At 34.5% G+C, this 20081-nt stretch overlaps 1 protein-coding gene and 1 long non-coding RNA gene across 4 annotated transcripts in view; one reads left to right on the forward strand and one right to left on the reverse strand.

Moving 5' to 3' along the window:
• TSC22D1 (TSC22 domain family member 1) overlaps positions 1 to 20081 on the reverse strand; it is a 113250-nt gene that overhangs the window by 18520 nt on the left and 74649 nt on the right. The gene's annotated exons all lie outside the window — the stretch shown is intronic.
• On the forward strand, positions 1340 to 5195 carry LOC306659465. The gene is made up of 2 exons (XR_013763308.1): positions 1340 to 2816; positions 2891 to 5195. It is a non-coding gene; the product is annotated as an uncharacterized lncRNA (long non-coding RNA).

The following is a 20081-nucleotide window of genomic DNA, read 5'->3' on the forward strand; positions in this document are numbered from 1 at the left end:
TGCATAAATTACCTAAAACTGAATACCTCAAATACATACTATTAGTAAAAACAGAATTAATTATAAGAAAAACTTTAACTTCCTTTAAGGTATGATGGGAGGAAGAGAGATCAGTTAGATATGATATTTTATTTTTTTTGCGGTACTGGGGATTGAATCCAGGGCCTTGTGCTTGCGAGGCAAACACTCTACCAACTGAGCTATATCCCCAGCCTAAGCAGGGGACAACTAAATAAAATAAGTGATAAGCCTGTTTTAATACTGAATTACACTTTGGACAGAAAATGTCATTTTAAGTGAAGTACTTAAAGCACACAAAATATTTGTAACATATATGTAAGTCAGGAAGCATAGTGGTAGAACAAACATCCCTGAACTTATCACCAAACTAAGAATGTGATCAGTATCATTGAAACCCTTTATGGTCCTCCTGACTCTACCACTGGATAAGAGGCAACCTCTTTAAACTGAAATTGTTAAAAGTCACTGCCATTTGCTTAGTCCCTGTTATTGTCTGCCTTCTTTCACTATAAAGTACTAGACAAGGGCAGGAGTTATCCTACTGTTTTATTTATCAATGTGTCCCAAACAGTAAGTGTCAGACAGTAATAATGATCGTGATGGTAATAATAAAAAACACCTAGTTATCCTTATTACTTGCCAGCTGCTATTCTAAGCCTATTACACATATCAACTCATTTAATCCTCTTCACCATCATTCTAGGATTATTATCCCATTTACATAGACAAGTAAACCAATGTATAAAGAAGTTTTGTGACTTCAGCATGCCCATATTCATCACCATTATGAAAAGCAAAATAATAATAATAAATAAATACTTCTGCAATACCTCTAGTCCCAGCTACTGGGTGGCTGAGGTGGGAGGATCACTTGAGCGCATGAGTTCAAAGCCAGTCTGGGCAACATAGTTAAGACCTCAACTCAAAGAAAAATAAATACAGTTCCATAGTCCAAGAAAACAGAGGCCACACATTTTGTTAATAGGCTTTTGAAAGACTGTTATCATTCAATATTTAAAATTGTTTTTAAAAAGGGCTGAAAGTCCAAGAAATATGCATTGAGCACCCCTTTTTGGCCAAGCACTATTCTAGGCACTAAGGATTCAGTAGTGAACAAAATGGACAGAAGTCTCTGTTCTGGGGGAACTTACATTCAAGTGGGGTTGAAAAAGTAAACAAGGCCAGTAAGTACATACAGAGTATGTGAGATAGTGAGGAGTACTGGGGAAATGAAGAGTAGAAGCAGGGATTTGCAAGATCAGAGAAGACGACAACTTTAGATAGTCTTCAAGGAAGTCCTCCATGAGAAAGCAAGAATGATAGATGAGTCATGAAAATACTTTTCAAATGAGCAGGATGAGATGCTCCTCTGATAATTGGGGGCCCCAAGAAGGACAAGCAGAGATGAAGCATCATGGGAATGTACTGTAACCAATGTATGAGGCAAGAGATCTCTCTGGCTTTACTGTCACAATATTCTGGTCACTGAGACCATAGTCATGGTCCACAGTGCATCTAGGTAGTACTATGTGCACTTAATAGTAGTAGGCATTATAGATAAAAAACAAATACCTTTTATTATAAACTAACTTCTTCAAAAATTATTCTGGGTGCTTTTTACCTTCCAATGAGAATTCAAAATCTTTTCCTGTCTGGAAGTACATATGAGTAATACTCCTCTGTAGAATCATCTGCCTACAAAGTTTAAGTACCAGATATGCAACTATAGTTCTTTTCTGAGTCTTGGTTTGAATAGTTTTGTAAGGCCATGCGACACTCAAAGAGAATTTGCTTTATTACAAGGCTGTTTAAAGCTACTTCTAACTATATATGGTAGATTGAAAACACATTTATCTGATTTTATGTACACACACTAAAAAGATAAGAGAATCCAGTTTTAAACAAACGAGGATAGAGTAAATATAGGAGAGATGTCAATCTTAGCAGTTTTCCAAGTTGTAATCTAGGCAAGCAATAAAGAAAGTCCAGAAGATGGCTGAAATGTATTGAAGAACCCAATACTTTTAATGCATGTGCTTCTCAAAGTGCTAGTGTAGGTGAGATGAGAGCCCCAGCCTTTTGGAACTAAATAAACAATAGCTAATGATGGAGGAAACAGGCACAGTGCAGGAAACTGAAAAAAACTTTTAAAGTACTGAGAGTATATAAATAAAATGAAGGAGGAGGAGAAGGACAACATTCAGAGCTCCTGGGTATAGAAAAATTTGATATTCTGAGAGCACCAGTGAAATTTCACTAGGATGAATGGAAAGTAAAACCAAAATATTTCAGAAACTGGAATAAAATGTCAAAAAGGGAAAAAGTAAGAAAGAAGAGTTGTTTAGAAGGGCTAACGTTTTAATAATGAAAGCGTCAGAAACAGAAGAAAATATGGAGGGGGGTAAAATAAAATAATTCAAGAAATTTCCTGGAACTACAGAGCATCACATTTTTTTAAATTAATAGAGCCAATCTAGTGCAAATTGTTCATTAAAAAGCCTGTTTGGAAAATACAATTTGTTCTAACACAATTTATATGTTAGAAAACAATATGATCATAATGTACATTTCCCATTTGCTTATGTATGATTTCAGCTCCAAGAACTAGATGAGCGACAGAAACCACACATAGGCCTGTAGAAACACACACATGGAATATACACCATCTACCTCAGCTTACTACATTAATCTCACAAGATTATGCTTTGCTCTTCTACAAATGTTAACTCTTTCAACATCCCAAACATGGCTAATTTCCCTGTTTGAAAACATCAAGTGATGCATGCAAAGAAAATGTTAACTCATTCAACATCCCAAACATGGCTAATTTCCTTGTTTCAAAACATCAAGTGATGCATGCAAACAAAAGCTTTTAAGTATTGAGAAGCCAGAAATGAATCATTTTGAAAGATATGAAAGAACATGCGATATCTCCAGTGGAAGAGGCATAAAGGAATCCAGGATGCCTGCCATCAAAAACAATGAATTAAAATAAATGAATACCTATTGCTGGCAATTTCAAAGTCAATAAGAACTGCCCAGAGAAACAGGAGAAACGGGAAAGAACAATGTTGAGAAAATGTATTGAAATGCGAACAGAAAAAAAAAAAAAAAAATCAGGAATAAACTACCACAAAGAGAAAGCTCTATCTAAAGACTAAATGGAAATTGTCAAATCCTACAAAAGTTGCTTCTTTTGGTGCCTGTAGTGGCTAGTTTAGTAGTTTCAAATATCTCTGTCATTTCCTAAGCCTCCAACTATAGGAGGAAACAAAAGAGCACAGGTAAGAAACATGCAAAAGAATTTCCAGCAGTGATTTAGAAATTAATTGAAGAAGTTGGCTACACATCGGATCAAATTTTTAATTATAATAAAACAGGTACTGACTATAAGTACATGCATCTTATCTAAGGCCAAGATCTAAAGCTCCTGACACTGTTTTATATTATTGGATGAACTAAGTTTCCAAGGATTTTGAGGTCCACTTATATCAAATTAGAAAAAGTTCTAGAATCTTCTTTCACTTTTCTAACAGATCAGTAAAGCCTGATTAGTTCTGAGTCACTGTATCTATTGAATTTGATCCTCTTAATTTCTCAATCTGTTTCTGATGTAAACAAAATGTATTCATATTCTCTTTTTGCAGTGCTAGGGATTGAATGCAGGGCCTTATGCATGCTAGGCAAGTGAAGTAAGCTAAAATGATGCTGACTTCTTTTTAATTTCAATTACAGTATCACTTCTAAACAAACCTTAAAAGCATATATGATTTTCTTATTTTAGTTATTTAAATTCAGAAATGCAATTGTAACTTCCTGATCAGTACTGACTGTTCCATGCAGCTTTAAAGAGTAAAACTGAGCTCTCAAGTTGAATCCTAACTCAAATTTCCAAAATCATTTCTTCATATGTACAATGGGGATAATACCCTTTTTATAATATTGTTATAAACTTGGCATTTTCCACAGTAATTAAGGTTGTGTTCTAAACTACTTGGTCTTGGCCATAATTAGAGTTAATCAAAAGGGATCCACATATTTCTCCATATACTTTTTAAATTAAAGTTTCTTGAGAACATCCTAAAATAAAACTATTATTATAGATTATTTGCAAAAGAAATTTTTAACTATTAAAATCACATTTCTAACAATTTATTGCCCTTTTCCCTAACACAGAATAAGTATCCAACTCATAAGTGATCCCATTGTTTGGTAAAAGACCAACTCAAGGTTTGCTTTAATCTAATGATTAATTAGATCAGAAAGTAATTCCCAATATATTTTGTTTATGTCTTTAAAGAGAAACTCTTCTTTTTCCTCACCCATTTATTGGATGTCCCAAACTGTGCTGCCGTTCTTGTTCTCTCTCCAGAACTGGCTCTGGCACCTTGGCTTCTCCTCCAGGAAAGGCTAAGGAAGGAGACTCCCTATCAGCCTCTAACCTGCCCCTCCTGTGATTTTGGTGTCTGCTGCTCTGGCAGTGACCTTCTGCCCAAACAATAAGGGAAAATAGTCTTTCTTTGCCACCAGAGCTCCCTCCTACAAATATTTATTTCACAAACACTTTGAGCCTGGATGGTGCTAGTCACTGGGGACCTCTGAAGAGTGAAGCAGTCTTTCCTCTAAAAAATGCTTTCATATCAGAAATTCTGTTAGTAGAAACTTGTGAGGAATAGTTTTTCTTTGTAGCAGGAATGACAGAACTTATCATTCAATTTCATCAAAGAGCACTAGAAGAGAAATATTTTCAGATAAAAATGTTTCTTGTTACAAAGTTCAAAGAGAAGGAAAAACAAAACTTTTAAACCAAATTTAACTAGCAGGTTAGAACATGTGTTGAATGGCTGTGTACTCAGCAATGCCCCACCTTATCTCACTAACTATTCAACTCACCTCTGTTATCATTGCATATATGAATAAGACACTAAGATGATGCAATATTAATTTCTTCACTCTCACACTGCTGATGAGTGGCAGAGCTGACTCAAAAACCTAACTTCTAGGGAAAAGCAAGGTGGGAGGGGTGGGGGGGAAGGAAAAAAATAGCGGAATGAATCAAACATCATTACTCTATGTAAATGTATGAATATGCAAATGGTATGCTGTTACTCCATGTACAAACAGAAACAACATGTATCCCATTTGTTTACAATAAAAATAAATTTTTAAAAAAACCTAACTTCTTCTGATACACTTACATATTTGTGCCTACCTGTGTGAAGCACTGTGACAGCCTATAGTTCAGAAGGTGGATCTATAAGCAGGTGCCACAAGACAGAGGAGGACATAAACTGAGTGAAAGGGGATAGCAGGAAAGGCTTCATGAAGGAATTTTCTCCTAAATTAAATTACTCAGGATAACCTTAAAAATCATTATTTGGACCAGAATGAACATATCCAGGGACATGAAGAACATGTTTAGAGGCAGGAGGTCAAAGAATCTTTTGGAAGATGACTGAAAAGTAAGGACATCTGAGAAGGTTACAGAATGGCAGTAAATGAAGACAGAGACATATTCATTCAGACATCTGCCGATCCCCTCAAATCTCAAAAACACTTTTTGGTAAGGAGTTGGAGAGGTACTCAACAGCACATGAGCCCAGGCAATTAAAAAAGATTCTGGTTAAAAACTGTCGGGTCACACGAATGCTATGAATCTACATTGTGCACAATCATAGAAATAAAAAGATGTACCCCATTTGTGTACAATGAATCTAAATGCAGTCTGTAAAAAAAAAAAAAAAAAAAAAAAGATGAAGGAAATAGTTGTCCCCAGCCTTCTCATAAGGGACTTCTCCTTGTTCTAGCTATTTCATATATACGTATATAAAGTGTCCAAAACAAGATTAAAAAACAAACAAACGAACAAACAAAAAAATTGCCAGTTCACCCTAATTGATACAAACCAGTTAAAAATACCAAAATTGCCTCTAGGAAGTGGGAGCAGTAAGTAAGAGGTTTAATGTAGGGGTTGGCCTGCCCACTATGGTAATTTTAGAAAGGTAATTCTGAATACAGTATAGAGACTGAATGGAGGGAGGACAAAAGCAGAGACCAGTAATAAATTCTGCTTAAGTGTCTTCTGCTGGGGAAAGGAGAAAGAGAAGCAGTTTAAAAGTAACCAGATAATCAAAATATAATCATCATTTCAATGAGTCAATCGCTTTAATGAATAAGAATATAAAATATACAGAAATCATTATATGATAATTCAGACTGATGATTCCTAGATTACTCCCCCATACATATGAATAACAAGATCAGCAGAATAACAGGAACAGTTGCTACCACTTAATGAAGCACCTATTTTGTTCAACATCAAACAACTATTTTACATATACTTATTTTTAGAAGTATACAGGACAATAGAAAATATATTTTCACAAACTCTACATCATGATGGCCTCATTTAATCTTTATGGAAAAAGCAGTTTATCCAACAAAATAAGCAGCAAGCACACATTTCTAATAAGCCTTCTGAATCCTTTGTGATAATTTTATAGTAAATGTCCAAAATATATTCTGGCCCACATGACATTCAATTAGAGGGAATATCTAGTCCAATCAATCATTTACAAGTCTGCAAATAACAATGAGCACAAGTATAGCACAAAAATCTAAACAAAACCAAATCTTATATAATATTAAGACACATGAAAAGTTCATTATTATTAGTTATGTTAGAAGTTACTTATGGTATCTATCCAGCTACTAAAACAACATGATATGGATTCTGTTTCCAAATCAAAAAGAACATACAAATAATTTTGAGAGAACTCCAAAAGAACAAAAACACAGCTTAAGATATTATAAAACAAGAGTAGGAGAAAATAAGAAACGGGAAAAGAACAATGTCAGATCCATTAAGATGGTGAATGTGGAAAATTTTAAGAACTGTCTGTGAAAGTGAGCTATGAGCCAATGAATAACTATAAGCAAGATTTTCGATGCATGCTGGTTACACTTGTTAAGAGTTTGAGAAACTTAAAAAAATATTTATATCCTGCCATTCTTTTCAATGAAAGAGATGACTTCATGACTTTTAGTCCTCTCTCATCTCAATTAATCTGCATCCTAATTCTGAAACAAAAAATTATATTGATCATATAAGAAAATATTGCACATGAGTTTCTTGTATTTTTGGCCAAAGGGGTCAATTTTTAATTAACACAGTAATAAAAACAGATATTACTATCTGTGTATAAGCATAAAGGAAAAAAGGTATAAATGGATACAAAAGCACACAAGATTCCCTGAAATTATAGATTTTCAGTAAAATGTCCATAGAAACTTCTTTTAAGTGTTGTAATGACCTAACATTTATATATCACATTTGACTTGCCATATTTGCAAATTTCTCACATACCTGTGTCACTCTTCAATCTATCCAGGATTTTAAAAGCAGCAGCTCTGCTAATTGCACCTGGTTCTGACTTGGAAGTTAGAGTGGCCAAACAGCCCACATGAAAAGCACCAAGCACTGGGGCCCTGAAATGGTTCAGTGCAAATAAAATCAGACTAACTACTCAATGTCATCAGGATTTGTATGAAAAGAGGAGTTCTCTTTCAAGATGACCTTCTAAAACAAATTTCTAAATTTTTAAGCGTGTGGCTTTTGTTTAGAGGATTTCATGAAAAAATATTTGCTAATTAATACCCATTCACTTTTAAGAATAAAGGAGAAAAAGGTTAAAAGATCTCTACCTACAATATAATTGTGGTAATTATCAAAGAATACCAGAACAGTAAATCAAATCATGGAAGAAAAAAAAGCAAAGAAAATCAAACATTTCCTATACTCTTTACTATACCCATTAAGTTATTTTACATGTACATACCTAACTTACACTTTCATATTCAGGAATATTGGCAAAATTTAAAATGCTTTGCTATGAACATAAAGAGTACTCAAAACCTGAATTGAATTTTAGAGAAAATTACATGTACCTATTGTATATTATAATTTCATGTTTATACCTATTATATTATTTCATGTTTAGAAACAAAAGAAACCAGGGAGTAAAATAATAGACATGAGGCAACACGGAAAACACACAATGTGAAGTGAACAAAAAGACGCAGGACTGTACAGACCCTTGGAGGACAACTCTAATTGTGAATACACATGTGTGGCAGCCAGCCTCCAGGATGGCCTTCCACCATCCTCCCTCCTGCTTACATCCTTTTATGGCCCCCTCCCACAGTTAGCAGTGCTGCACAAATGATACACTTCTAAGGTCAAGCGGCACTCTGGGAGAAGCCAGTTGTCATGTCCTGAAGCACCACACAGCCCAGTGGAGAGTACCACATGGCAAGGAACTGAGGGGCTTCCTGCCAACAGCCAGCATCAACTCCAAACCTGGTGTCCAGCCTTCAGATGATGTAGCCCTGGCTGACCTGGTGACTGTTGCCTGTGAGACACCCTGAGTAAGAACTATCCAGCTTAGCCACTCCCTAATTCCTGACCCTCAGAAACAAAAATAATAATGTCTGTTGCTGTTTTAAACTACTAAATTTCAGGGTAATTGCTACATAGCAATGAAGAAGTAATATATATTTCAAAAAGACATGCAAAAATACTAATAGATTTAGACAGTGACTGTGATAGAAGAAGATCAAGCGTGACCCGTCTCTACTTCTCAACTTTGTTAGGATATGTCCCTTTTATCACTCCATTTTTACAAAGTATATTTCTGCTCATTACTCCCATCATTTTCTTTAGAAAAGTTTTACCTAAGTCATTCATTCACTGAACAAACACCTACTAGGATGTTAAACCAAAAACAGTCACTACCCCTGACCTTCATGAAGCTTACAGTCTAGTAGGAAAGAAAGACCCAAATTAAATGTCACAAATTTATCTAGGATAACAAATTTCAATACACAATTTTTTTTTTTTTTTTTTTTTTTTGCTACAACAATTGTTTCTGGAAGGTAAATTAATTCCTTCCAAAGGCAAATTAACTGATTAGTAAATGGGAATTCCAATGGTATCAGTATAACACAAAAATTATATTGGTTTACAGGGGTTTTTCCTTCTAAAGTAAAGTCAGCAAGAAAGGACAGAACTCTCACCTATGCTGTTATAGCAGCAGCAGCAAGAGCCCTTTCATTTGTATTTAACTAAACTTAAAAGTAAGTGCTGCTACCAGGAATCCCTGCCAGGAACACTGCTGCAGCCTGTACCCAACCTCGCCGCAGCCCACTGGCTTGGAGCCCCACTTTCTTCTGTGTCATCTCAGCACCGGCTCCAATTAAAATGCTGCTGGCATTTCACTCCACTTTTTGGTGTATTTTTAATATCTACCATTAGAGTATGCAGCTATGTTCAGCTGGCACCATTTTTTTCCCTCAATGCTCTGGTTACAAAGGTGCATAGGTTTCGAGTGGATGGCCCCATCCTGCTTTCTCACTAAGCTCTTATTTTTATATGATTCTGCAGAATAAGGTTTTTAGAAACATACTTATCATGGCTTAGAAGAAATGCCTGTGCTCTTAATGGAACTTCCAAAATACTAGGGCAGTATGTAACAGAGGATTCTCAACCCAGCATGGGACTCGCACAAGTGAAGGTTTCAAGCAGGGATGGGAGTCTGAGGAGTGCCTCCCAGGAAACGTGCAGGCTGATGTGAGTTTTCTCTTTATCCACTAAGTTTTTGCCAGACCAGGAAAGCCGTATTCATCTCAGATGGATGAAACACTGCTGTGCCTAACAGGACTGTGTGGTGAGGGATGGCAATGATGGGTGAATTCAGTGGTTCTCACCTTGGGCTAAACTTTATAATCAGTTTGGAAGCTTTTCAAAAATATAGATGCTCAAGCCCATCCATCCCTCAGCGCTTCCAATTTAATTGGTCTTGTGTGGGTCAGTTTCCCAGGTGATTTCACTGTGACTACAAACCACTAGACTGCAGTAGGGCACAGCAACAAGGATCGGAGGATGGGATAATAGGTCTTAGGGAGAATTTTAAAACAAAATAAAACAAATGCAAATGAACAGAAACCCACATCTGATATTATTCATATACAAAAACTTGGCACTTTTAATTAATAAACAAGACTATATTCATTTTCCACCAGCAAAGTTCACAAGGATATTTCTTAGGACACAGGTAGGTCTGGAAATAAGCAGAAAAAAAGCACAAGTGTAGGCTTCCTTATCAGGCAGCCTATAGGGCAAGTACCTGGGGCTTAGGACCTTGATCCTCAGTTCACTGGGAAGATAGAGGATGGAGATGGGGGCAGGGTATGGAAACTTAGTGCAAGTTCCAGGGAGATTTAAGTAAGCTGCTCAATTCAATGAGTTGGCATGTTCAAACAATAGCAGACCATTTAAAAACATGGTTATCTTGGGATGTCAAAAGAAAGGATAAAAAGTGTAGAGTGCTTTAAATACAATTTTATTATATGGAAGTAGAAAAGGAGGTGGCAACTACTTGGCAATCAGATTGGCAGGAGGGGCATTAAGATACCCTCAATCCCCAACAACCAAGTTATCCTGAAGTAGCTAAGCATTTACCCAGTATTTGGGAACCACTACACTGTGTGCTCTTTCAAAGCCATGTTAGCCAAATCATCCTGTAAAATCAGACTCAAAGTCAACAATGCCTTCCATTGCTGGGCTTTAAATAGATTAGCACTATCTCTTTTACTATGAAGAATTTACAACATGCTAAATGCATAAATTATTTTCCTGTAGAAGATGGGCTTGTATTTAAGGTGTGTGTTTCTGTCAAAAATAGAAATTTTATATAGCATACTTTTTTCTTAACCTCAAGGCAAGTTACTGTGTCTTATCAATTCTGCCCTAATAATATCTCTGCCTTTTACTTCATTATTCCTACTACTACCACCATGATCCTCATATTGTAAGATTTCTAGATTACTGACTGCAATATCCCCCAGCTGGTCAATTTGGCTCCAATCTCTCTATAGCTGAATTCAAGCTAATTCACCTGTATACTGCCTCCAGACTAATTTTCTTAAAACATTTTTTTTTTTTCCCTTTGTCCTTTCAATTACAAGTCCTTTAACAAGTATAGGCTGTGTACAGAAAAAACTTCCAGTCTGGAGCTTTGCATTCAAGGTCTGTAACTAATTGGCCCCTACTGATCTCCAACTTCTTTGTTTTATATAATGCGCGCGCGCACACACACACACACACACATTTTAATCCAAAATTCCTTCATGAAAACAAGCAGTAAATACCTTAATCTGCATTCAAAATGAGAAAAATAAATAATGGGCTAATTCTTTAAATCATTTTCACAATATTCTAGCTTTATCTTGGGAGTTAAATGTTCAAATTTCATACTACTTCAAATGAGCTGTTCCTGCTAATAGCTCTTAAACGCTTTTGGCAGAACATGTAGGAGGATGTTCTTAACATAAGCTAAGCTCTTGCATCTGATCTTTCTGGTAATCTCAAAGGGAAGAGTTCATTTCATTTCAGAGTGTACAGTTACACAAAAACTCTGCCCCAGGGCAACACAGAGGGTTTGGGCTGTGTCTTAAAGCATACATCTTTTATATAATCCACTAAACCAGTGTGTGAATCTTGAATAGGATTATTTTACTTAAATGCATACAGTACCTGGCCAAGAGGAAAATACATACATTTTATAGCTATAAGCTAAGGAAATTTATCTACATATTTTGTCATGACAGTTTCACTTACTCATCTATTATGAGGTTAAGAAAACAGTTCTACTACCAGGAAGAGCTGAGATAAAGGACCAGGTGTCTATGACATAATATTCATTTCAGGTAAAGCTAATTTATCAGTTATGACCCGTGGCTTCTCTGGAGCACTAAATGAAAATTCTCCCATTACCTGAGAAGGGTCTAAATGAAAGATGAGGGGAAAAAAAAATTCTGTTAGGTTGATGGTTTCTGAAGCCATTATGCAAAATCCATACGAGAGAGAAAATGCAGACAGATGGAAATGGCAGAGAGCCAGAGAAGTGTGGGATTGCTATTGGAAACCGTGTCATCCTCCTCTGTCTTTAATCAGTAGAGTTTAACTACTGCTTTCTTAGTCCTCCTATGAGGTTAAATTGATTCATTCTGAAATTTGGTCCAGTGACCAAATTTATATATCATAACCTTAAAAAAATTAGAAAAATGTGCAAATAATGAAAGAAACAAAGAAGAAAAAAAATTCCCTATAGTCCATCCAGTCTTTCATAACAGATTCACAGAACAACCACAGGCCTGGAAGTGCATGGCAGTGGGGAGAACAGCTCTGGCAAAAAGCATATCCACAAATGAGCAAACTAAGAAGTCTAAGAGACTAAAGATTTTACGTAACACTGTCACCAGTAAGGGCACAGACTGCCTTAACAGATCTTGGATGACCAGAACAGGGAAATAAGATCCGTGTCTGGCCATGTCCTTTAAAATCAGTATTTCTCCTCTAGACAAATCATGCACAGCTCAGAGGCTAAAAGGTTGTTATAGGAAAGACTTCTTAACTGCCCAAGTCAGATATTCCTCATAACTACAAAAACCTATTCCTCATAGGCCGTGATGTGCCACCTTTACCACAGTGGCCTTTGCTAAAGACATCTGAAGGTCTCATAGTTTACTTTCCTTCACAAAACCCCCTGAAGGAAGGCAGTGTCAGCCTTCGTTTAATTTTACAGAAAGCAGCCCTGTTCTCACACACCAGAGCCAAACAATTAACATGATTCACTTCATGGTTAACAGAAGGAAAAAAATGCAGTTAAGCAAAAAGCAAGCTGACATCAGACAGTTGTTAAGAGCAAAGGCCCACAGTCTCTGCCAGGACCAGTCTTCACTCCCTCCATTCCACAGTTATCTGCTGCTTCATCTTAAGCATACCCAGTCACTGGTATTCAAAGGGCTCACTGATAACAGTTAAGTCATGTTCTACTGCTTAAGAAATCAATAAAGCATGAAACATAGTTTAGAAAGCTTCCCATAGGAAAAGTTAAAATTTTAAAGTTCTGGCATATAAAATGCTTAACATTTAACCACATAGAAAACTTAGATTTTAGATAACCAAATGTTTGCTGTGCATCAAAGCAAAAACAATCTACAAAAACACAACCCTGCCACCTTGTGGTACCTATTTCAAAGCACTACATTTCATCCTTAAAATGACTTTGCCAATTTTTAAAAAACATTTTAATGTTTGAAAAAAAAACACCAAGATAACATAACAATTATTTTAAAATATTAATTACTGATGTCAATACTAAATTCACTGAAATTTATTAAATCGTTTTAAGAAATTACTTAAGATCAAAACTAAATTCCCTCTTCAAACACAAGACGTAGAAATACAATTGAGTAGTACTTGTAACTCTCAATAAACTCTTAGCAAACTTTCCATAATGTTAAACAAAACTGCAAAAATTAACCACCCACTGGATAGCATTGCTTAATCAATTTTAAACTATGAAGTAGATTCAAACCAAGTGTGAGAAATTTCTATAGTATCCCTACTAAATAACTTTTATAATTTTTAGATTGTTCAGGTTCTTCAATGAATCTAAAGAACTATTGTTTCTTAATATCACATAGACATAAAACAAGTTAGTTCTAAAACAGTGGACAAAACACAGAACCACTGACATTTTCAAAGCACCATCTGCAATAATTTTAGAAAAATATGAAATGATGACAAAGTCTCCTTTAACCTATAAAGGACTGGAAGTTGATCCTGTGAATAAAAACTACCAATTACAGAAAAAAGTTATTATAATATTAGGCTGAACTATATGAAACTATTATACAGGTCAAAAATGGTTGAACACTACTTAGTGTAATAACTTACAAGAGTTTCCTAAGAATCGGTGCTATGTGCTTTTCCTGATCTGTCTTCTTTAATAACGCTCATGTCAACCTCGTGGAGGAGGTTATTATTATTATCCCCATTTCACTGGGGTTTAGAGGTCAATAACCTGATCTAGGAGACAGCCTGTTTGCTTCTGGTTTCACAGTTTTAGCTACCAGATCCAAAAAGACAGATACCTATAGTGATGAAAATGGAACATCTGTTTAAAATGTTAAAGAAAATTAATTCAATTTTTTGGCTCTTTTTTTTTTTTTTTTTTTTTTTGGTCTTTCTGTAATGATGCCTCTAAATATTTTCTTCTTTATGTTTCCTTCTTTACTATAAAACTTTTAGGAGGGGGGAAGGTAGAGTGTTGATTTTTAGTCTATAGTATCATTTGGCATTTTGTTTCTCAGTTTAACAAACACTGCTCATCCCTTCCAGAACTGCCTTATTATTTTTTTTCTAAATGAGACAACATATTTTACTTTGCTGGTATCAATCCCTCAGATTTGGTATATCTCTTTCTCTCTTCCTCTCACCCATGTATCCACTCAACAAATATTTGAGCACCTGCCTTTTTAAACCTGCCTTTTTAAAAAAGGCATGGTTCACCCTCATAATTTTAGCAGAGGAGACACAAGAGACAGCATGATGTTAAGTACTTCAACACGTGTACAGAGTACAATGAATCTTGAAGGAAAAGAAGTAATTTTGTTTTGTGATATCTATTATTGTCTATTCCTTCTATCCCCTAAGTCATTCTCCAATAAGTTCCACATTAATTGTGCAACTTTGCCCAGTGTTTATTTTTGCAGGATAGTCTTGTACTACAAAGAATTGAGATTGACATTACCAGAGAAAAGTATGAAGCAAAACCAATTTTTTTAAATCAGGGATAATGATTATGCAAATAACTTTTAAAAATAATATCTTTCTTTTCTGTTCATAAGTTAAAATGTCCAAATAATCTACTAAAGGAGGAATAAGGGCATGAGTATATCCTAAAAATTCCATAAGTAAGCTCAGAAAAGTTTTAAGATTAAAGAACATTCAAGAAAAAACTGCAGGTTGATTTGCTCTGAACTCTAATGTTTAATTATGCACTATGGTTTAAGGCCCCATCACAGCCCTCCTTTTTACAATTAACCCCATAACCCCTTTCAACTTTTTTGGTACATAAACAGCTTTTCTTAGTTTTCTCCATAAACATTCCTGCAATAAGATATAAATTACCCTAGAAAATCTTCACTCAGACAGGGTTTTACTATCAGATTTCAAACCCCCCCAAAACAATTCCAGTTTAAATAACATACACACGTATACATATATACACATATCTATTACACACATTTTATTACTGTAACTATATATATTAAGGGCACATTAAGATATAAAACTATATTTATATATTATAATCACATACATCTGATATATTTTTATCCTCCCTCATCCAGGACCTTTGGTAGAGAGATTTGTAAGAAACTATCCATTCTAATTTCTTATTATCTTCCAAATTTCTTATTAAAGAAACTTCCAGTTAAATCTTTAATGAACACACCTTGCTTTTGTGATAAAAACTATTTATGCTCATTCATTCACCAAGTATTTATTGAGCAAAATTTCTATGTGCTACAAACATAAGGTACAAAATATGGACTTAAAAGATGGAGACCTAGTCTGACAGACTAGTGGGACTTCCATAAGTAATGGTCTCTTGACTTCAGTTTCCTCACTTGTAGAATAAGGACAAAAATATTTGCCTTATCTCATTCATGCATTAGTCCTAGGATCCAAATAAGACAATTTATAAAACCAATAATTAAGAAAGGCAAGTCATATTACAAAACATGTAGACAAATAAGATATTTAGTGCTATAATTGAGATGAAGTTTATCCTGTGTATTTAAAATATTTGCAATTAGCCATTGACTTCAGTTATTTATCTGTGAATCTTAAGTTCTACTAGGTTTAACAAAAATGTGTCTTAAAATCACCACAGCCAGTTCTAAAAAAATTAACTCCTAGTTTTCTACTAAGATCAACAACTAAAATCTAACTTATTTTAATGATCTTTAACAAAAACAATCTTGTCATCTATATCTATAATGTCATAAAGAAACACTATTTGTCCATTAGTACTCAAATATTAAATGACTTTAAAAGTTCCCTTCCTGGTCTAAAATCATTTTAGTTGTATGCTTATATACTCTGGAAACACACAAATAAAAAAAAATTAGAATGTTTAAGTAATAAACTCATTAGTTTTTCCACTAAAAATAACTTGAAAACTTTGCCATCAATTGTAAGGCTTTAGGCAAAAAGTTTATTTCTCCTTTAAGAGTCAAGAATCTTAATTTATACTAAGCAGAAAATTTCTCATTTGCAATTTATAAACTGAATATATATCTTTTATTTAAATTGATTTTCTCTCTCTCTCTGTTTTTCTCCCTCCCTCCCTCCCTCTTTTTGGTTTTGGTACCAGGAATTGAGCTCAGGATCACTCAAACACTGGGCCACATCCCTAGTCCTATTTTGTATTTTTATTTAGAGACAGGGTCTAGCTAAGTTGTTTAGGGTCTTGCTGTTGCTGAGGCTGGCTTTGAACTTTTATTTAAGTTATAAAAACAGATAAATATAACAAGCATGTATATTTTTTATTAGTATACAGTCAACCCTTGGCATCTGCAGGGGATTCTTTTAGGACATTGCTTTTTTTTCCCAGCAAATACCAAAATGGGAGGATTCTCTAGTCCCTTATATATAATGGCACGGTATTTGCATGTAATCTACAAACACTGTCCCATATATATATATATATATATTTTTTTTTTTTGGTACTGGGGACTGAACCCAAGGGTACTCAACTGCTGAGCCACATCACCAGCCCTTTTTATATTTTATTTATAGAGAGGGTTTCGCTAAGTTGTTTGGGTCCTCGGTAAGTTGCTGAGGCTAGCTTTGAACTTAATATCCTCCTCAGCCTCCTGAGCCACTGGGATTACAGGCATGCTCCACCACACCAGGCTGTCCCACATACTTTTAAATCAACTCTGGATACCTAATACAAATGCTACGTAAATAGCCATTATACTATATCATTTAGGGAATAATGACAAGGAAAAAATCTAACATTTTCATTAGAGATGACAGTTTTGTTTTCACAAATATTTTTGATTTGAGATTGGTTGAATCTGAAGAACCTGAAGATACAGAGGGCCAACCACTGATTTCAAACTGATAAATCATTAAAGTAGAAGTAGCCAGTCTAAAAAGTATTAACAAAAAATTTGAACATTAAAGAATTGTGTAGCTGATATTTTTCACAAAGTGTGTCTTTTTCTAAGACATACTAAAGTTCAGTATACATCATTTTTCATGAATAGGTAAGAAAAATTAAGATATTTTCTGATGAAAGGCTCAGCGTAAAACTAAATCATTTATAGTTTAAGTCCCTTTATAATGGCTTCAACTGGAGAATCAGATTAAAAAGCTAATAACACTGTTATGCAGCTAAATTTTTGGAGAATCTTAAACTAAAAAAGAATTTAAACAATTCATCTAACAACTGAAGAAAAAAAAATTCCCATTTCCAAATAATCCTCTCAGTGACTTTAACAATAGCTTTTAAATTTTTCTAACAAGGAAACAAACAAAAGCCCAAAATGGCTGAACTTAATTTCATTCCCCAAAATAGGTATCTAGAAGCCAACTGCCTTTTCAAGGTATAAAAAGTGCTTAGAACAAGAAAGAGACAATTCCTTCCAAAATTACTTGAATTACAGTTAAGTACTCACAGCAGGTTTTTCACTAGACTACAAAAAAGGTGTCATATACAGACACACTGGTGGCTGTCCTGGGCCTCTCTTCCCACCAGGCCCAACTGACACTCCTGGTGAACCATCAAGTGCTCCAGGAAGAAGTCCCAAAGTTCCAAGGGTCCCTCAAGGCAGTTTCTATTTAAGGGGCAGTGATCTAATTTATTTATGATGACTCATCACTTCAAGGGGAATAAAAATACCAACAATACAGTGATTTGCTATGCTTCAAAGATTTAAAAGGGTATAGATTTTCTTTGGGTTTCCTTAGTATAACAAGTTAATCATGTATGCTCTCTGCTGATCATTTTTCCTTGATCTAAAACTCAGCATTTAGTGGGGATTTTTCCAAGTTTTGAAAAATATTTATATGTGAGAGGAAAAAAAGCCCAATAAAAAAAATCAAGAATGGAAGGAAGAAGACTTGAGGATGGGAAAGAATGAAGGAAAGGATGGAGATAGGAAAAGAGGAAGGAGGGAAGGATTAAGAGATTGGTATCTCATATTAATAGGTGGGGGCAACTGCCTCTGAAACATGAACCCACTGAAAATTAATACTCTAACTAAATGTTTAATTCATAAGGGAAATAAAGTTTTCAAAAATTAGCTGTAATGTGAATTACTGACATAATATGCAAACTAAGTATTATTATCCAACAATTATATAAGCTATATAGAAACTGTAGAATAATTTATATAACTTATTTCCAGGAATATAAGTACAAAAATACATTGGAATTGTTATAAAATGAAAGCATTAGTTCTGTATCAGTCAATAGGAATACAAATCATTTGTAACTTGAAATAAATGTAGAATAACTAACAAAGTGATTGTTTCCTTTTTGTTGAATATCATCTAAAGGGTGTCAGTAGACAAAAAAGAGATATATAGTCTATTTTTTTAAAAAAGCAGCATTCATAAACTGTATGCTCTCATCCCTAAATTATTAAGAATAAATGCTTATGCTTGAAGTCACTAATTTAAAATCATAGTTAATTTTGAATCACTGGAAAATTTAAAGGTAATTTTTAAATTAGTAATTACAATTTACATTTAAAATCAAATTTCTTTTTATATTTTCTTAAGCATAAACATTTTCTTAAGAAAATATTGGAACACTCTAGTTACTGATTAATAAAAAAAATTTAAGAATGTTACATGGATCTTCCTAGATAGAATATATTTAACAGGAATACATCACTGCAAAATATAAAAATCTATCATTTTTTATACATCCTTCATACACAACAATGGCTCTTATCCATCTCTGGGCATTTAAATATCTAGCTCTGCCTGAAATGCATGCCCTGACATTCCTACTCCTTTTCTAATAATTTGGATCATTCTTTGGATCTCAACTGATGTTACCCTCTGAAGGGAGTCCTTCATGAACCTTGGACCTGGTGAGGTCTCCCTGTCAAATGCTGTCATAGATCAACACTGTGCCTTCGTAGAAATAAATCACCAGAATGATTAAAGGTAAGACAGTCCTGACTCCCCCACTATATCCCTGTGTGCAAGGCAAGGAGCACCTGTATTTTTTTTCACTGTTGTATTCCCAGTGCCTGACATGATGCCTGAAGTCAGAGGTGTTTGAAGGAGAGAAAAGGGAGAACAAAGAACACAAGAGGTATCATTCGTATCTTAAAATAAGGTCCTTATGTAAAAGGTAAAATAATTTTACCAGACTTCTTAGGAAAGGTAGGGCAGGACTTAAAATCTAAACTTTTTAAAGTTGTTTAAATGGTTAAAGCACAACATTCTCTTGGAAATGCTAGAGAATTCTGTAAGTCCTAAATTTGAAGATTATTAAAATATGCTTACATTTCACCTGTTTTCCACAAGAAAATAATATAGACATGTAGAATAATCATACCACCAATATTGAATGCCATGATTAATACATATTATCTAATACTTAATACCCAGGTAAGGGTTATATGTGTAATCCTCACAATAACTCTCTTATATATATATTTTAGGCAGGAAAACTGAGGCATGAAAGGACTTAAGTAACAGGCCAAAGGGCACTGTGAATAAATTTTTGAGCCAGGTTTGGAACCTGACAGTCTGATGTCAGAATACACATGATTTATTGCCTCTACAAGAAATAAAATTCACATGAAGCTCAACAATCTTTTAAAAATCCTTATGTAGAAGGTCAAATAATTTCATGAATAATGGAATATTGGGATTTATCACATTTTTCATGCATAACAATTATAGAACTAAGCCAATTATAGTAAATTTAAAACATATTCTATAAATAAATGAAACATCAAACTTTATGCAAAATCCATGCTTAGTTTGTTTCACACATTCTAGCATACTATCTAGTCCTTCCTACACGAACACCACCCAGCAGGAGAGCCCAGTATGCACAAAGAACATTGATAAACACTCTTCATAAACAGTGACAGGCAAGGACTATCACTGTCAA

Source organism: Sciurus vulgaris (genome assembly GCF_902686455.1).
Source record: "Sciurus vulgaris genome assembly, chromosome: 4".
Lineage (NCBI taxonomy): Eukaryota > Metazoa > Chordata > Mammalia > Rodentia > Sciuridae > Sciurus > Sciurus vulgaris.